Genomic DNA, 24346 nt, shown 5'->3' on the forward strand with positions numbered 1-24346 from the left:
CATGCAATGCAAACGTTGATTACAAGATTAGGTTTGTCAATCCTAACACGTAACTCCGAATAGCTCCTAATACCCTTGAAAAGTCCCCACTCTCAATTAACAGTGTCGTTTTAAGGGAAGCTAACTGTAGCGTCTATTAAGTGAATCTAACTTGCTAGAACTCTGTCACAGATATGAAGAAAGCTATATTAAATCATACACAATTGTGTCACTCAATATGCAGCATAAGAACTACTTAGGGAAGATACAAAGTAAGAACAAAACGAATATTAAATAGAAAAAAGGAATTGTATAACCAAAGTCGTTACTAACACATCCCTAGAATCCTATGAGTTTAGTTACACATGGTGAAATAAGCTAAACACATAGATTGAAGGGAAGACAATTTGAACATAAAACTAAAGCAAATAAAACCCGTAGGTTGAATACTTGTCGTTCTTGATGTTATTGAAATCCTTCTCCAACTCCTTGCACAAGTGAAGTACTCTACCTTTTGATCTCTATGAATTATTTTGCAAGTAGAAGCTCTCTCTTTTTGATGAAGCTTGAGGTCTTATTTATAGGAGAAAGCCAATCCTTGTTGCAGAAGGAAAAGATCTTCAAAATATGGTAAATCTTGGAGCAAATCTAGGGCATCTCGGATTCACCGCCTTTCTCCGGCGGGCTACCGCACCTTGGCTTGCGGTCGCCGCGTTGGAGTCCAGAGAGTCAGTCTCTTCGGCGGCGGAGTGCGCCGCACGACTTCCGGAAGTCGTCGGACGAGACTTCTCTTCCAAGCGTATTGTTCCGAGGCGGACCACTGCATTGATCTGCCCGCCGGACGCCGGCAGTCGCCGCACACATCCGCGGCGGTTGCCGGTCGCCGTCTGACTCCAGATTTCCAGACTTTGCATTTTGACTCCCTTTTTCGGCTCAATTATGCACATTTCTTACAAAACACATCAAAATACCAAAATAGATAAAACTATGCTAATAATGGACGTATAGAGTGACTTTGCCATAAAAAACAGACCAAATTACGGCCTTAAAATAGTGCAAAATCAGAGCGTATCAACTCTCCCAAACTTACATTTTTGTTTGTCCTCGAACAAAACAATAAAGACACAAGAATAGACGCACGGAATGCATAAGGACTAGACATCATAATTGCCTCAAAAGATGAAAGAACAGATTAAGCATGTATTAACGCAATCAAATCAAGCAAGGCATATTAGTGCACTTTCATTACTAACTCGTGGAACACCTTGAATTCAGCCCTCACATGTGGTAAACTTCCAACTAACTTGTACTTCACCATCATATCCAACATCTATCTAATCTTTAAATAAAAATTGTTTCCTAGATCATGTAAAACAAAATATATTTAGTACTTTGCATTCAAGATCTATCTTATATTCAAATAAAAGTTGTTTTCTTGATAATGTAAAATAAAATAAATATTATACTAGTACTTTGATAAGATTTAGGTTTCTGCATTTTGCTCAATGCACACTATTGGATTTAACTACCCACTGATCAAGAATAATTAAAAAACACACTCATAGGTTCTAGATCGATTCATTGACTTTATTAGATAGAATAAATCTCGTTTTTGATTGAAAAATTGAACTAGTATTTTGAATTGCCACGAGAAGATTTTTTTTGCTCAAGTAGCCAATTGGTCTTTCAAATGGATTAGGGTTTTTCTTCTCTCTCTTTGGAGGATCTCTAGGCATTATCGTAATAGTAAGATGTCTTTGGTAGTACATTGGAATTGGGATTGCAACTAAAATTAAATTGTAATTGGAATTTTATGTATCACATGGAATTGAGGATAAAGAACTAGAATGAGAATCTTCAATTTCAAATTGAATGTTAGTACCACAAAATTACAATTCCAAATTATATCAGTTTTACAATTTGAATTCCATGTACAAAGTATATATTTGAAATTCCTAAGAATTATAAAAGTGGACACCTTTATACATTGTATACACATATCACACATGCTGCGCACATACTCACACAAGACACACATTGCACGCACACTATGCACACATAGTGCACACACACCTATACAATGTACATATTGAGCACGCACACACATGCAACCCATAATTCATACACACATATGATATATACACACATAGCGCACACAATGCACACATACTAAGACAATACACACACCACACCCACATGACATACAATACATATATCGCACACTGATACTATCTCCGTCCCTGAAAGTTTGTCACAGTTTACCATTTCGGTGTGTCCCTGAAAGTTTGTCTCACTTCACTTTTTACCATTTTTGGTAGTGGACCTCATATTCCACTAATTCATTCCTGCTCACATCTTATTATAAAACTAATACTTTAAAAGTAGGACCCACGTCCCACCAACTTTTTCAACTCACTTTCCATTACATTTCTTAAAACTCGTGTCGGGTCAAAGTGTTACAATAGTTGGGGACGGAGGTAGTAACACACAATACAAACACTGCACATATATAACACACAATATACACATAACACACACACTACATATACAACTTAATACAACACATATTGTACACACATACAATGGCTGAGCTAGGATTTTGATGATGAGAGCTCAAGTAAATGTTAGCAGTTGTGAGGTATTTATCGGTGTCAGCGTTATTGGAAGCAGTTGCGACATTGACACAATTAACAACTTTTTGATGATGGGGAAACAATCTTTATCCATAGTTTGCACAGCCACAAAATTTCAATCAAACTACTCTGATAATAATTTATAATCTTCAGGTGGTCCTGCATGTATATATCATGTATACAGTTGAAATATCATTTTGTATTTCTTGATGATACATGTGCCCTTGATAGAAAAGGAGAAGAAGACGACGACAAATCTAATTAATAATTTATGAGGAATCCCAAACCTATATTTAATAGATGGAACCAACAACTTGTGCACGACTTATAATGCTACTGCTTAATTAATTTCGGAATAATTAGTGAGCTTAGCACATGCCATTAATTGTTATATTTTTAAATCATCTTCTAAATAATTAAATGTAAACCTTCAGTCATCGTGCGTCGTGCGAGTGGTGATGGATAAGTCTCATCATACATAAAATAGATTGAAACATTGAAGACAGAATAATTAATGTCTCATTTAATAGCAATCCGAAACCCTAGTTTGTAAGGGGAGAAGTATCAAATTGATTATTGTAACGAGGATGGAATACAATACAATAGTTATTTTTAATTATCTAGATTCACTTTTGGATTTCGGAAAAGAACCGATAAAGAATTTCAGTAATGAAGCATAACTTATGATATTAGACATTAGTTAGTTATTTATCCTACCAAACATATGGTTGTTGAACATGGTTTCTGGAGGAAAATAATTTAATTCCTAATTATTATATTTATGTGTTTGGATGAAAAATAGAAAGTAATATTATTCGTAGTTATTAAATTCATGTGTTTAATTTCAAAGAACATGAAAAGGAATTTGACTCCTAAAAGGTTAAAAAGAGAGGAAGTTATGTCCCCAAAAATAGTTCTCTTTTGCTATTTTAGTCCATTTTTAAAAATTTGTTACTAGTACATAGTTACACTACTAATGAATGTTGACGTGGGTTCCATCATCAACTAACACCGATTCAAATATTTTTTTCTCTCTCTCTTTTGTACACTACCGGTTTTGCTTAATTTGTGTCGTCCTCCAATAAGTAAAAGTACTTGCCCATATATTTTGTCTAACTATAAAAATCATAATCTCAAAACTAATTTTTCCAGATAACTTAACTTTCCTAACATATAGTCACTCCGTCCCGTCATAAACGAGACGCTTCTTTTAAGCACGAGATTTAAGAAATTAATATTTTTAAAAGTTAAATGGTGATAAAGAAAAAAAATTAGAAGAGTGAAAAGAGAAAAAAAGTAAAAGTGACTCAGTGTATTATTATACGATGGAAGGAGTAACATGTTTAGCCATACTAGTGACTTATCAGTCTCAACAAATAAAACTCATATTATGTGCTAGCACTACCCTTATGTAAAATATAAAATGATTTAGAATACTTCTTAGATCATTCAAACGTCTATTTCATATATCGATGTGTTGATGATAATATTCTTAATTATGTATATATGAAAATTTTCCAATTTCAGTATTCAATTAAATCGGGCATGGTGCACATGGAACTGAATGCTAGCTTATGAAGATTAAGCATATAATCTGACATTAAAAGAATAATATAATACATCCTGCATCCTGCTTGTAGATGATTGAGGCATCCACCCAATATTTATTTGTTGGTCTTTGGCAAGTGTGTACCGGTGTATAAGGAAAAAATACACTAATAATGACATAACATAAAAGATATTGTTCAAACACTTTTTAAGGTACATTTAAATTTGACATCAGACTATATATAGTTTGTTCGTATTGATTATTGAGACAATCAACCCAAAATATGAAGTATAGACTAATAAAAATATTCATTTTAAGATAATAAAATTTAAATTAAACTGTGATTGAAGGAGTGGGTTCCGAATATTCATTTAAGATAATAAAATTCAAATTAAACTATGAATGTGGGAGTGGGTCGTTACAGTATACCGTATCGAAACTACCATATAGTAGTCATAGCCGTTTCGGAAATTTCAGATTGAGGAAATATCATATCATTACCTTCTCGGATTTTTCGGTATTGCCGAACTTAAAAGTATGACCAATTTTCAATATCGATAGCATATCGATATTTCAGTATGTTGTGTCAAATCCGATATATTTCATTCTTTTACAGTGTATCGAATTGTAATACAACGTGGTACAATACCAATTTTTAATGTCCTCTCACACATGATAGAATATTTGGTATAACGAAATATTCTGATGCGATATAAAACCCTTGCATGCATGCAACTACGAGATATATCCATTGGCGGATACACATTTTATGTGTGGGAGGGCTTAAGCCCCTATTAAGCAAATTTGTTATTTATTTTTATACAGATAATATTATCAAAATTTTAATGTTTTGTGTTAATCATTGTGAAAAGGCCTCTATCTTCCCAAAATTATTGTTTCATTAAAAATTTAGAAAGTATAGCTCCTATGAAAATAAATTCATTCATCCACCATCGAAAGTCGCAAAGCATTGAATAGAGGAACTCGCTTACCCCTTATTTCCAGGATCTACTGAAATTGTTAAATAACCTCGTTAAACACATGCTTGATATATATACAAATTATTTTTCAAATTGGTTGTATATACTAATTGTATCACACATTTTCCCAAGAGAAAATAGCGCCACTTCTGTCGCTTAGCATGTGATTCATCTGTAGTTCATATGATTGTAGTCATGGCCTTTCGATTAATTAAAAGGTTACAATATATCAATTCTTTTACTCCTAGAGTATTTCCTTATATGGTATTTATTGCAAATTTAAAAAAATAGAACGAGAAGAATAATGAATGATAAATATTCCGAAATATATGTATCCCAGTAGTTCTTTGATGCAAAATGGAGGAAAATTATTAGTAATTTTTACTCTTTTCCACACTTTTTCATATATATTTTGTAGAATAGATTTTCCGTCATGATGAATTTTTTTTTTTCTAGAATAGGTCTTTTTGGTGCTTTTCACTCCAATTATGGTTTATCATATTGAGTCATAATATTTCCATATATTCCATCCTAGAGATCATGAGATAAAAAAAGACGGTGATCACTAAATTTGATAAAGTATTTTATTTTTTCTTTATTATGATAAAACTACAAACAAAAATAATGCTACACAAATGGTATATTAGTATTAGGAAATAATTACAAAAGTAATCACGAATTTATAAAATTATTTTTCCGATTCGATATGCTATGTATTTGTGTCGGTGGTGGGTGATATATGTATATACTCTGGCTCAAAGTCCACAGAGGTAAAGGCGTGCCTTCACTTTACTCCAATTCCTACAAAAGGTAACTTTCACAAAGTCTTTTTTGAGAAACATAAATTTTAAATCAAGAAGACTAAGGCCATTTTATTATTTTAAAAATTAATTAAGAACATAAATCACAGAAACTGATACGGGATAAACTGGTCACGGCATGAGCCTGCAGAAATCACCACGCCCAAGGCAGCCCACGAGGCCCGAGCCTCGCCCACGATATACCCGAGCTGCCCCAAATCGCTACGGAGACTATGTTGAGTCAAGGGAGTAGTATTTATCTTGCTTAATCATAATGTATTTTCTTTATTATTAAGTCGAATATAATTATAATATTTTCTGGTTTTTCATGTTAGTTTTTTTTCCTGATCGCAAAAGAGAGTTGAACTTCATAGGTCCTAGATAACTTTACAAATATGTATTCTCCTTTCTCTCCCTTTTAAAAAATCTCTCAAAACCCTAACCCTACGAAACTAGGGTTTCATCCCGTCGTCCTTTTGCATTTATTTCATTATAACTTAATCTTTTGATTGTAATATAAGAGCTTCAAAAATTGTATGGATTGGTAGCTGGTTCAAATACAAAATAGATTTATAAATACTGATAAATTTTATGGATTTATTTAGCTCGGTGAGGGTTTCATGCAATAGTGGCGACGCGGGTGCGGCCATGTAGACCGTAGAAACATGCTCCTTGAGCTTGGCGGGCTGGAGCAAGCAGCCTCTTGAACGGCCGTAAATCTGAGGCCACTCCGCTCCAACCTCCTAATTTGGAAATTTGCGACCACGAAGGCACAACTACTGTTGAGCGCGACTCTAACATGGTAATTCGTATCGACACTGACTGCTGCCCGCCCTACACCGATGTGGTCGCCGACTACATGTTCCCAGGGCAGCCTCGAAGGGTTAGGCCGGCTGCTCACTAGATGACGCCTGAATACTTAGCCAAGTACAAGCTAGCTATCCAGAGGATGAAGGATCTCGACACCACGGACCCTGACGATCCCCGTGGGTTCGCACAGCAAGCCAACGTCCACTGCGCTTACTGCAATGGCCCCTATGATCAAGTCAGCTTCCCGACCCTGGATATTCTTCCCTTTCAAGAGGTAATTCCAAAGGGTTCCATCCTAAAACTAATACTCCCCATGTTCGTCTATTCACAATTAATTGACACCAATTTCATTTTTCGTCCGTTCACAAACTCCTGGATATTCTTCCCTCTCCTTTAACTACTGCCTCCGTTCCATAGTAGTGGAGTCATTTTGCCATTTTGGTATGTTCCATAACAACGGAGTCATTTCCTTCTTTAGTAAAAGTCAACACATTTCTTCTCACTTACGTTCTATCTCTTACTTTATTCTCTCTTCATCTCTCTACCTTTTTCATTTCATACTTTATTCTTCCTTTACTTAACTCACTTGACTAAATATTTCTTAAATTGCGTGCTGAAAAGAAATGAAAACTCAACTATTGGAACGGAGGGAGCACAAGTTTCGGTAGTGGATCCCACATTCCACTAACTTTTTCAACCCACTGTCTACTATATTTCTTAAAATCCGAGCAATTAATCGTAGATGGAGTAAGTAGTTGTTACAATTGTCTATTTATTTATTCTATTTATTTATATTGAAATAGGTGGTACCTGTATTTCTTCGGGAGGATCTGCGGTGAACTCATCGGAGATCCCACCTTCGCCCTGCCTTACTGGAACTGGGACCACCCCGATGGCATGTACATGCCCAAACCCTTCACCGAGCCCTACTCGCCCCTCTATGACTACAATGATGGAGAGAGTGTCAAAACTAATCTTAACCAAATGCAACAGGAAATGATTGTTCAATCTGACAACGACGCCCTCACCTTCATGGGCACCCCGTACAGGGCCGTAGATCCACCACACGGAGTTCCCGATGGCAGGCCAACCGAGGGCGGTTCCTACATTGGCATCCATGTCTGGACTGGAAACCCCAAGAATCCTTACAACGAAAACATGGGGAACTTCTACTCTTCAGCATGGGACCCCATTTTCTACTGCCAACACGCAAACATCGACCACTACAAAAAAACGCACAATAGTGACGAAATTAGTAACCATCAGATGCCCAATAAATCAAAAGAAAATTTACTTTGCGCAACGACAAGAGGCGGTGCGCAAGAATGTGGAACGAGCATTTGGTGTGCTCCAGTCTCGATGGGCCGCGGTGAAGGGTCCAACACACCTGTGGTATGCTGACTACATTGCTGATGTCATGTACGCATGTATTATCATGCACAATATGATAGTTGAAAATGAAGGTCCATAACTCACTTATTGGGCCGCTGAAGATGTTGTCGAACCAAAACACGGTGTGGCAACCACCTCGAATGAGGATACCCCGGCGGGATGCCAAAAGGGTCCAAGCATTTGCTAATATGCGTCAGCAAGAAACCCATATTCGACCCCAGCGTGATATAATTGAAGAGTTATGGGCACGTAGGATTGCACATTGATATCGTTTGTAATTTGTTTGAGAGAAAATATAATTGGTTTTTTATTGCATTAGACTCTTTTTTTAAATTGTACTCCCTCGTCCGTGAATAGGAGTCTCGTTTTTTCATTTTATTCCGTCCGCGAATAAGAGTCCCGGTTCACTTTTACCATAAATGGTAATAGGGTCTCACCTTCCACTAACTCATTCCACTCACATTTCATTTAAAACTAATATATACAAGTGAGACTCCTATTCCACTAACTTTTATCCACCCACTTTTCTTAACATTTCTTAAAACCCGTGTCGCCCATGAATGGGACTCCTAATGGTGGACGGAGGGAGTATTTTTTATTTTTATGAAATTATGTTTTCACTTTCTCGGTATTTGTGTCCAATTTTAATCTGAATTTATTTGCTTGGCTAAGGCGTCGCCTAGCCTATTACTGGGCTATGGGAAGTTCTTGATGATGTTGCAAGCTATGGGAAGTCCTTGATAATGTGGCAGGAGGAGTTTTTCGCTAGCCTATTACTATCTCCGTCCCCCAAATATTGACACACTTTGACCCAGTACTGGTTTTAAGAAATGTAATGGAAAGTTGAAAAAATTAGTGGGATGTGGGTCCTACTTTTAAAGTATTAGTTTTATAATAAAATGTGAGTAAGAATGAGTTTGTGGAATATGGGTCCACCATCAAAAATAGTAAAAAGTGAAGTATGTCAAACCTACTTCATTTGATTTGGGTTCGTTGATTTGTGGGTCCACCACCAAATAGGAATGAGTTAGTGGAATATGGGTTCACCACCAAATATGGGTTTGTTGATTTGTGGGTCCTACGTATTAGTTTCCTAATAAATTTTTGAATTTGTATAATATATAAAATATTCATTTAATTACATTCCTAGGTAACAGCACATTTCATATTTTAATTTTGGCCTCTAAACAGATGGCCTCCAAACAGATGGGCTTCAAATAAGACAAGTTTATAAAATATTTAATAAAGTGATCGTCCGTCGTCCTTTTCGGCATACCTTTTGGTATCAGACGCACATACTTATTTCATTATATAACTCAAACTCATGATTGTAATATAAAAATTGTATGGATTGGTCTACCTCGTCCAAATACAATATAGATTTATATATGCCTACAAATCAACGAAAGGTTAAATTATGCAATTGATTACCTGGTCCAAACACGTCATTAAGTAGCACCACAAAAGATGCTTTGTGGGTTACATCATTAAATATTGTACGCGTGATTAACGAGATATGTTTAATTACTCCCTCCCTCCAGTAGAGATAACATAATTTTTTACACGTATCATCTTAGCTAGTGATACGATCATGGAAACCGTGTATCAAAGTTTGTACCTGCAGCTGTCTTCAATCAGTATATTGCCTATTGATATGAAGTCCAAAAGCTCTGAAACTACTAACAATATCTCCGTCTTCGAAAGAGCTTCGCTGGGTACCTTGCACTCCCCAATCGGAATCCGGTGGAGGGAGTTATGGTTGTTTTACGAAAGGCGCGCAGTGCAGACAAGTTCTACGCGGCCCGGTGAATTTCTAGGGGGATAATTCACGCGGCCGGGAGTCATTTTCGGACCACATTCTGGCCCAACGGGTCACCCAATCTTTAAACAGTATTTTTCCTCATTTTTCATAGTTAGACTTTGATGAAATTAGATGTTTGAGGGGTATGATACCAAATGATAAGGATCCTTGTATTTTATGATCTATTTCCCAAGGATTTACCCAATTGTAATGTTTGATCTAGGTATTTTTTATTGTGAGCATTGATTTTCTATTTTATCAATAAGAGCAACTCAACAAGAAATAAGGAAACTAAGATGAACAAAGAAGGAAATACCATTGGATAGGGTGGAAATTGGGAGACATAGTCATTGATGAAGCAAGCTAAGACACTTACAACATAACTAACATGCATCCATGGCTATATCTTCAAGGGAACCACAAACCTCAAAGCATATCTCTACTTTATCCATGCTTGAACTAGCAATTGATGGATTCAAGCAACCTAAATCTAGGAATTAGATAGAAAACCCTCTTCAAGAGGAACAAATCTCTCAAGCATCTATTTTCATCCAAGTCTCCATGAAAAAAGAGTAAGAACACTATTTAAAGCTTGGGTGGCCCGTTGGGTCAGAATGGGGTTCGAAAATGACACCCAACCGCGTGAATTATCCCGCTAGAAATTCACCCGGCCGCGTGGAACTTGTCTGCACTGCGCGCCTTTCGTAAAACAGCCATAACTCCCTCCACCGGACTCCGATTGGGGCGTGCAAGGTACCCACGCGAAGCTCTTTCGAAGACGAAGACTTTGGTAGTAGTTTATGGGCTTTTGGACTTCATATCAATAGGCAGAATACTGATTGAAGTCAGCTGCAGGTACAAGCTTTGATGCACGGCTTCCATGATCGTATCATCTGGCCTCGGCTTTACGGCCGCCGACAAGGCTGCTTGCGCCATACAGACCGCCAATACCTAGAAGCATGTTTCGGCGGTCTACACGGCCGCCCCCGTTGTCGCCACCGTTGCATGAAACCCTTGCCCTCGAGGGTTTCATGAAGGCGGAATTGCGGGGTTTGGGGGTGGTGGCGAGAACCGTGAAGGAGGATTGAAGAGAAGCCATGGTTAATATCTTTGATGATTTATTTGGTGCGAATGTATGTCTATTTATACTACCCTCACTATCCTAGCTGATATGGATCCTTGTATTTTATGATCCATTTCCCAAGGATTTATCCAATTGTGATGTTTGATCTAGGTAATTTTTTTTTGTGAGAATTGATTTTCTATTTTATCAATAAGAGCAACCCAATAAGAAATAAGGAAACTAAGATGAACAAAGAAGGAAATAACATTGGATAGATTGGAAATTAGGATACATAGTTATTGATGAAGCAAGCTAAGGCACTTACAAATAACTAACATGCATCCATGGCTAGATCTTCAAGGGAACCACAAATCTCAAAGCATACTTCTACGTGATCCATGCTTGAACTAGCAATTGATGGAACTCCCATGCTTGAACTAGCAATTGATGGATTCAAGCAACCTAAATTTAGGAATTGGATAGAAACCCTCTCCAAGAGGAAACAAAGCTCTCAAGCATCTAATTTCATCAAAGTCTAACTATGAAAAATGAGGAAAAATACTATTTAAAGCTTGGGTGGCCCGTTGGGCCAGAATGGGGTCTGAAAATGACACCCGGCCGCGTGAATTATCCCCCTAGATATTCACCCGGCCGCGTGGAACTTGTCTGCACTGCCCGCGTTTCGTAAAACGGTCATAACTCCCACTACCGGACTTCGATTGGGGCGTGCAAGGTAACCACACGAATCTCTTTCGAAGATGAAGACATTGGTAGTAGTTTCAGAGCTTTTGGAATTCATTTCAATAGGCAATATACCGATTGAAGCCAGCTGCAGGTACAAGCTTTGATGCACGGCTTCTATGATCGTATCATCCTTCCCTTCTTGGAAAGGATCTGTCCTCAAATCCGAGCCTTCTCTATTCCTCGCATCCTCGGGAGGCCCTCTAGATTTATTGGATCCTTGGCATATCTTCTCTTTCATCCTTGGACCCCAATCAACCCATGACTCACACCGAAGGGAGGACCCTTGACGTCTAGCACTCGTGGTCATATCATTCTCCCCTTCTTGGAAAGGATTTGCCCTCAAATCCGGGTTCCATACATATATAAAATAGCAGGAGATCAAATCAAATATCCAAGTAGGATGATAGATATTAAGACCACTAACGACTCTAATAGAAGTCACCATACCACGACGGCTGACACGCTCTAACAAGCTTAAAACTAAAACATAAGCTATGTGGAAATAAATATCTAGGCAATATTTCACATTGAAGTCCCAAACAAAACCATGTGATGCATAGTCTTTGACAAAATGACAATAAAAGATACCAACCCCACTAAACGGCTTGATTGTCATGCAATGAAAACAAGTATTATGCCAGACACAAGCTTCACACAATTTGACTCTTTTTGCCTCAAACATTTCCACATTATCTATGCCCATGTCCTTCAACATCTTCACAAAAGATTTGGCATTCTCATCAAGACAAGGCATATACAAGAAAGGGTCTTCATATGGTGCAAAATGGAAAGTTATTAAGAGAGGCCTAAGCACAAAAATCTTATTCTCACGCTCATGCAATGAACAATCATTTTCATTCATTAACAAACCATTCTTGCTCAAATAAGAAGTTCTCTTCCACAAATTGACAAACTCTTGGTCAAAATATAGAGGAGGTTCATGATAATTCATATTAAGCTTGCAAGAAGATAGAACATTCAACAAGACAAGTTTATCATAATGGATCAAACCCCATTGCTCCAACAATTTTAAAACAAGATCACAATTATGGGAACAATGTATCCTTATGCCATTAAACACAACACAATCCACAAGAGACATACGAGTGGAAAAATCCTTCACAAAACGACCATATAACACTCCAGTCCCATTGAAGGGTTTAACCACTTTGCAATGGAGACATAGCAAACACCAAGTCCTAAAGTCATTATCCATGTTACTCTTCTTGGTCCTACTATCCTCATCCACATACTTATGAAGCTCAAAATTACCAACAAATGAAAGCATAGGCATCTTAGTATGAGAGGAATTCACTCCAACATTCAAGGTAGATTCCACAAGAGAAATGTCATGTCTCTCAATGCTTGGGCTTATCAAGAAAGGATCAATATATGGTACAAAGGTAGATTTAGAATTCAAAGTTTCAAGCTCATGAGACCACTTTTTACACAAGTCATCAATAACAAATCTATCAACACAAAGGGGCTTCTCTAATGTAATCTCATTCAATGAAACATCACAAAGAGAAAAGGATAGTGCACTTGAACCTTGGGCAAGGAGTTCATCCACTTGCCCTTGTTCCTCTTGTTCCTTCTCCGGGTGAGTAGTTTCTAAGCCATGTATAACATGATGCTTCACTTCCATGCCTTCAATTAAATTTTCTACAATCATCAACACAAAAAGACATAGAAGAAGTGTTAGTGGATAAGGGTTTAGTTTCCTCACCAAGGGAAAGAGGCAAATGATCATTTGGTGCCCACCCAAGGTTGACCTTAGAATCTAACAAGCACCCTTTACTCACTTGTGCTTGTGGTTTTTCTCTCATTTGATATTTTTCTTTTCTCTCACCTCCACCACTCTCTCTTGACTTTTGCACCTCACACTCTTGTCTTTTATCACGCTCTCTTGGCTTTTTAGACTCACATTCACTCTCAAGCATTTGCTCTCTCTCTCTCGTTCTTTTTCTCTACTAATTTGGATTAAGCTCATCGAAGAGGAGACATTTCCATATACATCAAGAGGCTTATGTGAGAAATGGAAAGAAAATTATGTAATCAAATGACTTGATGAGTTACCCATTTGGTTTGTGTCAACACCACTGTGTCGATAGGTAGGCCTCAACCGAGCGCTATATGAGACATCTTCTTCAATTGGCCTCTCAAACCCCTTATGGCTAACATGATCTCTCATCCTCCTAGAATGCCACTCTCCATGAGACTTGGGAGCTCGTTTCCCACTATATCCTCTATCAAGCCCATCTCCATGGTACCTTGATTCATAGTCACCTTTAAAACGGCCATGGGCTCCATTTCCTCCCCCAAACCAACCATTTCCCATGTGATTGACTCTATTTCTATCATTACCCCTTTGCCATCTCTCATACACCACTTCTTCCATCATATCCTCCGAGGCAACATTAGGTACATGGTTGCCCCTAGGAGTAGGAGTCCTAGATGTGCAGCCTCCCTTCAAGGTGTTGAACTCTTCAACTAGGGTGTATTGAGCGACAATCATACGATCCTCGGACTCCTTCATTCGTGCCTCCATCTGGGTGTCTCTTTCTCTAATCTCAAGTTTGAAATCTGCCATCATTTGAGCCATCATGCTCCCAAGGTCACCCTCGGGTGTAGGATGGATCATGCTTGTTTCCTCCCCCTCCGCACTTGTCCCCACCATTTTGTTAGACCGGGTGCGAGGAGGAATAGAGTAAGTACCTACAAATCAAAAAAACACTAAGAACTAGTCCTAGAGGTTAGTAATAAAAGAAAAGAGAATTTAATTAAGAAGATAAACTCAACCTTGATGTCCGAAACCCCCCTCAATTCACTCCCCAATAACTCTCGACAACGGCTTAGAATATTGTGAGAATGTGGATTCACTCACACTCACAACTCCAATTCCAAGATTTAGGTGCTTGAGGTGGATCAATCAAGGCATACTCCTTGGCAAACAAAAATCAAGAAGACAAAGCCATAAACACATAGTAGGAAGATGCAAGTAGGTTCAACAAGGCCTTATGCAAAACACCCACAAGTCAAAGAAAACCAACAAGGGATGAAACTTTTGCTGAAATCTGGCTGATCTTTATGAATTTTTTTGGTATTGATTCCTGCGCCCAACTTGGATAAATTTGGTGGATAGATTCACAAACAAGTCTAGATCAAGGGAAAAATATGTATATATAGTCAGATTTGATAATTGGATATGTTTTGTATAGTTTTCGCCAACTATGATAGGGTGGAAGTTTGGATAATTCATCAAGTCATTTGATTGCATCATCTTCTTTCATTTCTCACATAAGCCTCTTGATGTATATGGAAATGTCTCCTCTTCGATGAGCTTATTCCAAATTAGTAGAGAAAAAGAACGAGAGAAAGATAAAAGGCTTGGGAGTGAATGTGAGTCTAAAAAGCCAAGAGAGCGTGATAAAAGACAAGAGTGTGAGGTGCAAAAGTCAAGAGAGAGTGGTGGAGGTGAGAGAAAAGAAAAATATCAAATGAGAGAAAAACCACAAGCACAAGTGAGTAAAGGGTGCTTGTTAGATTCTAAGGTCAACCTTGTGTGGGCACCAAATGATCCTTTGCATCTTGCCCTTGGTGAGGAAACTAAACCCTTACCCACTAACACTTCTTCTATGTCTTTTTGTGTTGATGATTGTAGGAAATTTAATTGAAGGCATGGAAGTACATTGTGTTGTACATGGCTTAGAAACTACTCACCCGGAGAAGGAACAAGAGGAACAAGGGCAAGTGGATGAACTCCTTGCCCAAGGTTCAAGTGCACTATCTTTATCTCTTTGTGATGTTTCATTGAATGAGATTACATTAGAGAAGCCCCTTTGTGTTGATAGATTTATTATTGATGAATTGTGTAAAAAGTGGTCTCATGAGCTTGAAACTTTGAATTCTAAATATACCTTTGCGTCATATATTGATCCTTTCTTGATAAGCCCAAGCATTGAAGACATGACATTTCTCTTGTGGAATCTACCTTGAATGTTGGAGTGACATGCTAAGATGCCTAAGCTTTCATTTGTTGGTAATTTTGAGCTTCATGTGTATGTGGGTGAGGATAGTAGGACCAAGAGGAGTAACATGGATAATGACTTTAGCACTTGGTGTTTTCTATGTCTTCATTGCAAAGTGGTTAAACCCTTCAATGGGATTGGAGTGTTCTATGGCCGTTTTGTGAAGGATTTTTCCACTCATATGTCTCTTGTGGATGGTGTTGTGATTAATGGCATAAAATTGCATCGTTCTCATGTTTGTGGTACTCCCTCCGTGCCAGATTAAGAGTCACTTTTTTCCATAAAAGTCCGTCCTAGTTTAAGAGTCACTTTTAGAATTTTCCATATTTGGTCATATAATTTTACCCCATTCTTTATCAAAATTACATAAAAATGCCATTATCTACATTAAAATAAATCAAAACAAAAATCAAAAGTCAAAAGGGACCCACCTTCAACCAACTCCACCATCTCACTCCATTTATTTCATACTCTATTATCTCACTTCATTTATTACATATTCCACCATCTCACTTCATTTATTACACACTTCAACTCTTTCTTAAAACCCGAGCCATAACAATAAGTGACTCAAAATGTGGGACGAAGGGAGTATTATTTTAAAATTGTTGGAGCATTTGTGTGGAGATAATTTGAAAACATTTCCCTTGATACTTGATGTTGCTTCTCATAAGTTCCTCATGCATGGTGTTGTTCTTACTCTACATGTTGTGCATGAAGGTATATGGATGCATTGCTCATATATTTTTGATCATTTCTTGAAATTGTTGGGACAATTAAGTGAGATCCCTTGTAATAAACTTGGTTTGTTGGTTGAGACACTTTCTTGCAAACTTGATGTGAATTATGATGAACGTACCCTATATGTTGAACTTGAGTTTGTCAATTTGTGGATGGGTATTCCTTGTTTGAGCAAGAATGATGTGTTTATGATTGAAAATGATTGTTTGTTTCATGAGCGTGAGAATAAGATTTTTGTGCTTAGGCCTCTCTTGATAATTTTTCATTTTGCACCATATGAGGATCCTTTCTTGTGTATGCCTAGTCTTGTTAAGAATGCCAAATCTTTTGGGAAGATGTTGAAGAACATGAGAGTAGGTAGTGTGAGAATGCTTGAGACAAAAATGGTCAAATTGTGTGATGCTTGTGTGATGTGGCGTAATACTTGTTTTCCATGCATGACAATAAAGCCGTTCAATGAGGTTGACATCTTTTATTGTCATTTTGTCAAAAACTATGCATCACATGGTTTTGATTAGGACTTCAATGTGAAAGATTGCCTAGGTATTTGTTTCCACATAGCTTATGTATTAGTTTTGAGCTTGTTAGAGCGTGTCCACCGTTGTGGTATGGTGACTTCTATTAGAGTCGTTACTGGTCTTAATCTCTATCATCCTACTTGGATATTTGATTTGATCTCATGCTATTTTATAGGTGTACGGAACCCAGATTTGAGGGCAAATCCTTTCCAAGAAGAGGAGGATGATATGACCACGAGTGCTAGACATCAAGGGTCCTCTCTTCGGCGTGAGCCATGGGTTGATTGGGGCCCAAGGATGAAAGAGAAGACATGCCAAGGATCCAATAAAGCTAGAGGGCCTCCCGAGGATGCGAGGAATATAGAAGGCTCGGATTTGAGGACAAATCATTTCCAAGAAGGGGAGGATGATACGATCATGGAAGTTGTGCATCAAAGCTTGTACCTGCAGCTGGCTTCAATCAGTATTCTGCGTATTGATATGAAGTCCAAAAGCTCTGAAACTACTACCAAAGTCTTCATCTTCGAAAGAGCTTCGCGTGGGTACCTTGCACACCCCAATCGGAGTCCGGTGGAGGGAGTTATGGCCGTTTTACGAAAGGCGCGCAGTGCAAACAAGTTCCACGCGGCCGGGTGAATTTTTAGCGGGATAATTCATGCAACCGGGTGTCATTTTCGGACCCCATTCTGACCCAACGGGCCACCCAAGCTTTAAATAGTATTTTTACTCATTTTTCATGGAGACTCGGATTAAAATAGATGTTTGAGAGATTTGTTCCTCTTGAATAGGGTTTTCTATCTAATTCCTAGATTTAGGTTGCTAGAATCCATCAATTGGTAGTTCAAGCATGGGAGTTCCATCAATTGCTAGTTCAAGCATGGATCAACTAGAGGTATGCTTTGAGGTTTGTGGTTCCCTTGAAGATCTAGCCATGGATGCATGTTAGTTATGTTGTAAGTGCCTTAGCTTGCTTCATCAATGACTATGTTTCCCAATTTCCACCCTATCCAATGTTCTTTCCTTCTTTGTTCATCTTAGTTTCCTTATTTCTTGTTGGGTTGCTCTTATTGGTAAAATAGAAAATCAGTTCTCACAAAAAAAAAATACCTAGATCAAACATCACAATTGAGTAAATCTTTGGGATAAAATACAAGGATCCTTATCACCAAGCCGCTCGAACCTCCTAATCCGGGCGTTTGCTATCACGAAGGCGCAACTAATGTTGACCGCGAAACTAGAAAGGTGGTTCGTCTCGACGCCGACTGCTGCCCGCCCTACAATGGCACTGATCCCCAAGAATTCTACGTGCTCCCGCCGGTTGATCGGCTTCGGAAGAGACCCGCAGCCCACAGGATGACGCCCGAATACTTAGCAAACTACAAGGAAGCCATCAGACTGATGAAGGATCTGAAGGAAGACGATCCCTGTAGCTTCACGCAGCAAGCCAACATCCACTGCGCTTACTGCAACAGCCCCTATGATCAACGGGGCTTCGGGACCCTCGATATCCAGGTCCACAACTCCTGGTTGTTCTTCCCTTTCCACAGGTAAATCCTCCTGAAACTAATACTCCCTCCGTCCGTTACACCAATTTCCTTTAGGTACCCGCGGATTCGCGATTCGAAAATTTCGGGTACCCGATCCCGAATTTTCTAAAATCTAATACCCGATACCTGATCTGAAAATGATTTCGGGTACCCGACTCGGGTATCCAATCCCGATTTCGAATTTTTATTTTATTTTATTTTATTATTTATTTAAGAAAATTAGCTACAAACTTTTAGAAATATGAACCTATAGTTCGAATTTGATACAAACTTAAAGTTAAGAGAAAAAAAATTGTGTTAGGTGAGTTAAGTAATGGGAGAATAAAGTGAAAAATGAAAAAGGTAGAGAGATGGAGAGAGAATAAAGTAAGAGAGAGTAAAGTAGGTGTGGAAAAATGTGTTGACTTTTACTAAAAAGGAAAATGACTATATTACTATGGAATGTACCCAAATGACAAAATGACTCTATTATTATGGAACGGAGAAGTAAGTTATAACACCCCTTATTCATCTATAATACATAATCACAATTCATGCATTAATTATTTAATTTTTAAATAATAGAATAAATACCTTATTTATTAAATCTAACAAATAAAATATAAAAAATTGGGTAATTTGGATATACTTGATCGGGTATTGAACCCGATCCCGAAACCTGAAAAAATCGGGTATCCAATTCCCGATATCCATTTTGACACCCCTACTTTTCATTATTTTTGGTAATGGATCTCATATTCTACTAACTTTTTCAATTTCCTTGAAACAGGTGGTACTTGTATTTCTTTGAGCGGATCTGTGGAGAACTGATAGGAAACCAGACTTCGGCCTGCCCTACTAGAACTGGGACCACCCGGATGGCATGTAAATGCCCGCCCCCTTCTCTGAGCCCTACTCGCCCCTCTACGACTGCAACTACTAGAAAAATAGCTTCTCGCCACACTTTTTTTACCACACTTTATAAAAGGTGCCAGTATAGATATATAGTCACTACACTAACTTTTCACTACACCTTTATTATATCCTTTAACTACACCTCAACATAAATGCCATATGGAATCTTATTTACTGACACTTCTATTAGGGCGTTTTTTATAGATGGGTTTAGGGTAGATTGGATTATTTAATCCACTTAAAACCAATGTTTTATAGTCTGGATTATTTTTTAAGAAGCCCGACGGGCCTTCCAAAATTATCCCGGGCCGACGCAAATAGTGCCCATTTTCACTGTTTGAGCTAGAGATATAGTCCAACAAAATTTGAGGGTTTATTTACTGTTTTTGCAGGATTTCCTTCATCGCCCTCGTTTCCATTCCCTTCCTTCTCTCTCTACGGGACTCCATCCTCTCTCTGCAACAATGCAACAAGCCATTCTGTATGCCATAGCCGCCGGCGATTTTTCCATGGATTTCGTCGTCCGGTAGCCGGCGATAATGGTGCCACTATTCACAAACCTTCTATGCGCTCTCTCTCTCTCTATCTCCGAGCACCCTTCTCTGTCTAATTTCTGGCTCGTTCATGTCTCTCGCCAGTTACTCTCTTTGCACCATGACGGCCACCATTGTCGAAGTGGTAGTGGTGTCGCCCGAGATTTTTCAAAAATCGACATTGGCGAAGGGGATCTAAGTCGATTAGCACCACGGCCGCTGTCGATTTCTGGATTTAGGCATCGATTAGGGGTGATGAATTCAACCTCTTTGTTGTTTAGTTCAGTGGAATCGATTTCTCCACCGGCATTCTTCTTCATTTTGAACTCAAAATTCATCTTTGTTTAATTTGTGGAATCGATTCTATGTTTCATCCATTTTGGGATTCTTCATTTTGGACTCAAATTTCATCTTTGTGTAATTTTTTGAATTTACTGGATCTGATTACTATGTTTCGTCCACTTTGAATCTTCTTCATTTTGGACTCATAATTCCAACTACATAATTTGGGATTCTTCGTTATTTGGGAATCAAAATTCATCTCAAACATATGCGAATGTGATACAATATCCTGATGAATTATTCAATCTATAAAACATCATCTTAAAATCTTTATCCATACATTATCCTACCTTTGGCTCGAAAATTTTATCCTAAGTTAACTATCATGTTATATCCTATCCACGTTATAAAACGGGTCCTTAGTGTACAATAGTGGAATCGAAACTTGACGTGTACAAATTGGATTTAAGATGTAAAAGTAATTTTAAACAAAAAAAGAAAAGGAAAAGGAAAAGGAAAAGGAATTAAATAAAATAGAAAATGGGGAATACTAACTTTTCTCTGCAACTTCCGCATGACTCCTAAACCTTCTCAATTTTAACTTGCACACATACACACCCACAGATCGTGACACACGCACACATACAACCCTCCTCCGGCACGCCGCGCCTCCGGCGACCACTTCCCTCAGCCGAACGTGGCGTCCCCTCCTTGTCTCCCTCTCTGTCTCAATATCTGTCTCCCTCTACACACACCTAGACATACATTTCATCTTTTTGTACATCGGTTGTACGGTCGATTCTGCCGCCACCGTTGCCGTCGCTGGAATCCAGCATCTCTATGATATTCATGTCTATCCTCTATGTAAGTAACATTCCACATCTCTTTTTCATCCAATTTCAGATTCAGATTTGAAGTTAGGGTTCGTATTTAAGTTCTTCCCCAATTCAAATTTTAGCAAAATTAGGTGGAAATTTCACGTTTCTTTGGATGGTTTAAAAATTAAGCCTGATTTGTGAAGTGACTAGAATGAAATTGTTGAGCTTGGTGGGTGAAGGTAGAGACAGACGTAGAGTTTTTCAATAGAGCTTAAGAATTGGTGTTGCTACTTTAATTAGCTTTAGAATCTTCCTTAATAATGTAATTTATAATTTAATAGATAAAAAATGTGTATTCTTGGCATGCGAGATATTGGAACAGCCTATAAATGCAACCCGGATCACCTAATGGGGCAAGACTTTGATGATTTTTGTATTTTTGCTGATCAAAGAAGTTTAAAATGAGTGGAGTTTAGCTAGTCATTTTCTCTCAATTTTCCAAACATGTCTTCAATCTATGATTTTGGAATACATAAATTCATCTGTTCTTGTTAGAGGGAGTCTAACCGCAATGTTGACTTGACTGACAAATTCTGTAATGACAAGATGAAGCTGGTGTGGGAACTCTAATCAGCCCGGATTTCTTCGTGTTGAGGTTTCATTTTTTGCATATTTCACCTTTATTAGCTTTGTAATTTATTGATCATGAATAGTTGAACTAATAAGCATTTTTTTGTTGCTCCAAAATTTAAACTTGTATTTACTCCACTACTCTAGACTTGCCCGCTAAAATTCTGATTTGATACCTCGTAGAAAATATCACCGTGTTTTGGCTCATAGACTAATCATAGAAGTATCCTCGAGTTCCATCAATATTCTGGCACAACACAGAAACCAGGTAATCTTGCTTATCTATTTCACTATATATTGGTTATATTTATTCTTCTACTAAGAAATAAATAGTTACACCTTGCCTTGTAACTACTAGTGACCAAAGATATATATGATGTTGTTTTCTGTTATCAGTATACAATATCTTTTCTAAAATATACTTTTGTCTTGTTGTTGGTCTTTATATAATTACCGGTGATTATTTGTTCGTAGGTATAGTCAATGTTATGGTCTTAGCCAGTTCTATTTGGAATGCATACATCTTCCTTACTCCCGTCTTCTCAAGTGTTTACTGATGCAAGTACAAGTTGCTATGTGAATAAAGTTGAGGTGGGTGATACTATTGATGAAGTTGATGCGATGATGCCCAATACTCTATCAGCATACGAAAGGTAACGTCCTCTTTATTTTGTGTTAGATATCAGAATTCCATAATGCTCTAAATGGTTGTTCTGTTTAAATTTTGATTTAATTGTGTTGGATGCAGGGGCTTGAGTTGCTTTTACAATCATAATGGTCAAATATTGGAGAATATATGAGAATGAAGGCTTATTAGAGTAGTAGAGGTTAAGCAACTTTGGAATGTAGTTTTGTAGTAAGATATTTTTAACATATCGTATTTGGATATTGTATGACTTGGATTTTATCAAAAGTATTATGTAAATTGTTGATGACAGTTTTTATACTTCAAGGTATTTTTATTGTTTATTGTAACTTGGAGTAGTATTTTAGAAGCAAAAATACGATTATGTTTATTTAAAGGAAGAATGATTAAATAATTGAAGAATGCAATAGTTTATACATATTTCAAGGAGTAAAATATAAATTATAAATATTTACAAATGAAAAATGTAAATTACGGAAATTGTGGATAGGAAATGTAATTGCCAAAATTTATGGGAGGTAATTAGTAATATTAGAATTGCAGTATTCAATGTAGTCATAGATTACACTACGTGGCACCTATAAATGTCAACACATGTTATGCTTGATGCCATTTTTAGGTGAAGTAATAGTTTGTCTATTATCATGTTATGTCTGTCATTACACTCACCGTTAATACACTTGCTTAAGGTGCCCCTATAAATAAAGTGTGAGGACAACATATTTCTAGTGGCATTTTTGAGTGCCACAATAAGCCAATTTTCTAGTAGTCCAAACGCATTGGGGACCTGAACTTGTCGACCTTGACATTCGCAATCCTAAAACGAGTGTAGAAGCTAATCTCAACCAAATGCAACAAGAAATGATTATTCAAGGAGACACCGCCCTCAAATTCATGAGCACAGCATACAGAGCCGGATATCCTCCACGAGGAGCCGCCAGTGGCGGAACATGTGGGGGGGGTCCCACGGTGCCATCCATGGCTGGACCGGAAATCCCAAAAACCGCTTCCGCGAAAACATGGGGAACTTCTACTCTGCGGGAAGAGACCCCATCTTCTACTGTCATCACGCTAACGTCGACCGAATGTGGTCCATCTGGAGCGGCCTCCACCCCACTGTACCACCCATCGAGGATCCCGATTTCTTGGATGCCGCCTTCTTGTTCTACGACGAGAAGAGGAACCTTGTCAAGGTCCAAGTCCGCGATTGCTTGCGCAACAAAAGCATGGGATACGAGTACGAATACAGCGATATTCATCGATGGCTGGACTACGTTCCACCTAAGAGAGAAATCCCAGCCGACGTCAAAGAACTCGCAAAAACGTCGCAGGCTGCAACAGAGGCCTTTCCTATAACTCTCACCGAGACTATAAGGGTTGTTGTTGCCAAACCATCCAAAGGAAAAGCAGACGAAGTGCTCGTGAATTGTGATCGAGGGCATTGTCACAGACAGCAGCCAGCTCGTTGGCTTCGATGTCTACGTCAATGATGACGAAAGTAATACGGATGCCCCCGTTATTGCAGAGAGAGCCGGAGGACTCACGCAGATACCCCACAGGTCTAGGACCACCGAGACCCCCAGCGACCTCAGCATCAACTTGAAGGAACTCTACAAGAACATTAATATTGCTGATGATGATGACATAAGAGTCGTCACCATCGTTCCCCGCTTCCATGGTGAGACTGTCACCATTGGTGGGGTTAAGATCATCCCCCACGTTCCCGCCGCTTAGCTCATTCGCCGATCTTTCTCAGCCTTTGTTTCAAGTTAAATGTTTCCAATAACAGCGCATTGTTGGCGCTGCTTTCTTTGTATTTTCCATGTACCAGTGTGCTAAATCAAGAATCATTTCCTTTGGAAATGTGTATTTACTGTGCATCTGCAGGAATGTTAGTCTAATAATTAGAGACTACTCCTTCTGTCCCTAATAATTCATCACCATTTGATCGGGCACAG

General features: G+C 38.2%; 1 long non-coding RNA gene and 1 pseudogene across 2 annotated transcripts; both read left to right on the forward strand.

Moving 5' to 3' along the window:
* Nucleotides 1-2584: 2584 nt before the first annotated feature.
* On the forward strand, nt 2585-24122 carry LOC125188886 (polyphenol oxidase I, chloroplastic-like; annotated as a pseudogene).
* On the forward strand, nt 20845-22688 carry LOC125208030 (uncharacterized). 2 transcript variants are annotated; one of them, XR_007174047.2, is made up of 5 exons: nt 20845-21158; nt 21668-21767; nt 21926-22010; nt 22217-22395; nt 22491-22688. It is a non-coding gene; the product is annotated as an uncharacterized LOC125208030 (long non-coding RNA). The 2 variants fall into 2 exon arrangements; XR_007174048.2 differs by having other exon boundaries at nt 20846-21158; nt 21719-21767.
* Nucleotides 24123-24346: the final 224 nt, after the last annotated feature.

The sequence above is a fragment of the Salvia hispanica genome, chromosome 2 (assembly GCF_029641045.1).
Source record: "Salvia hispanica isolate PSC_SH4W2 chromosome 2, Shi_PSC_v1, whole genome shotgun sequence".
Lineage (NCBI taxonomy): Eukaryota > Viridiplantae > Streptophyta > Magnoliopsida > Lamiales > Lamiaceae > Salvia > Salvia hispanica.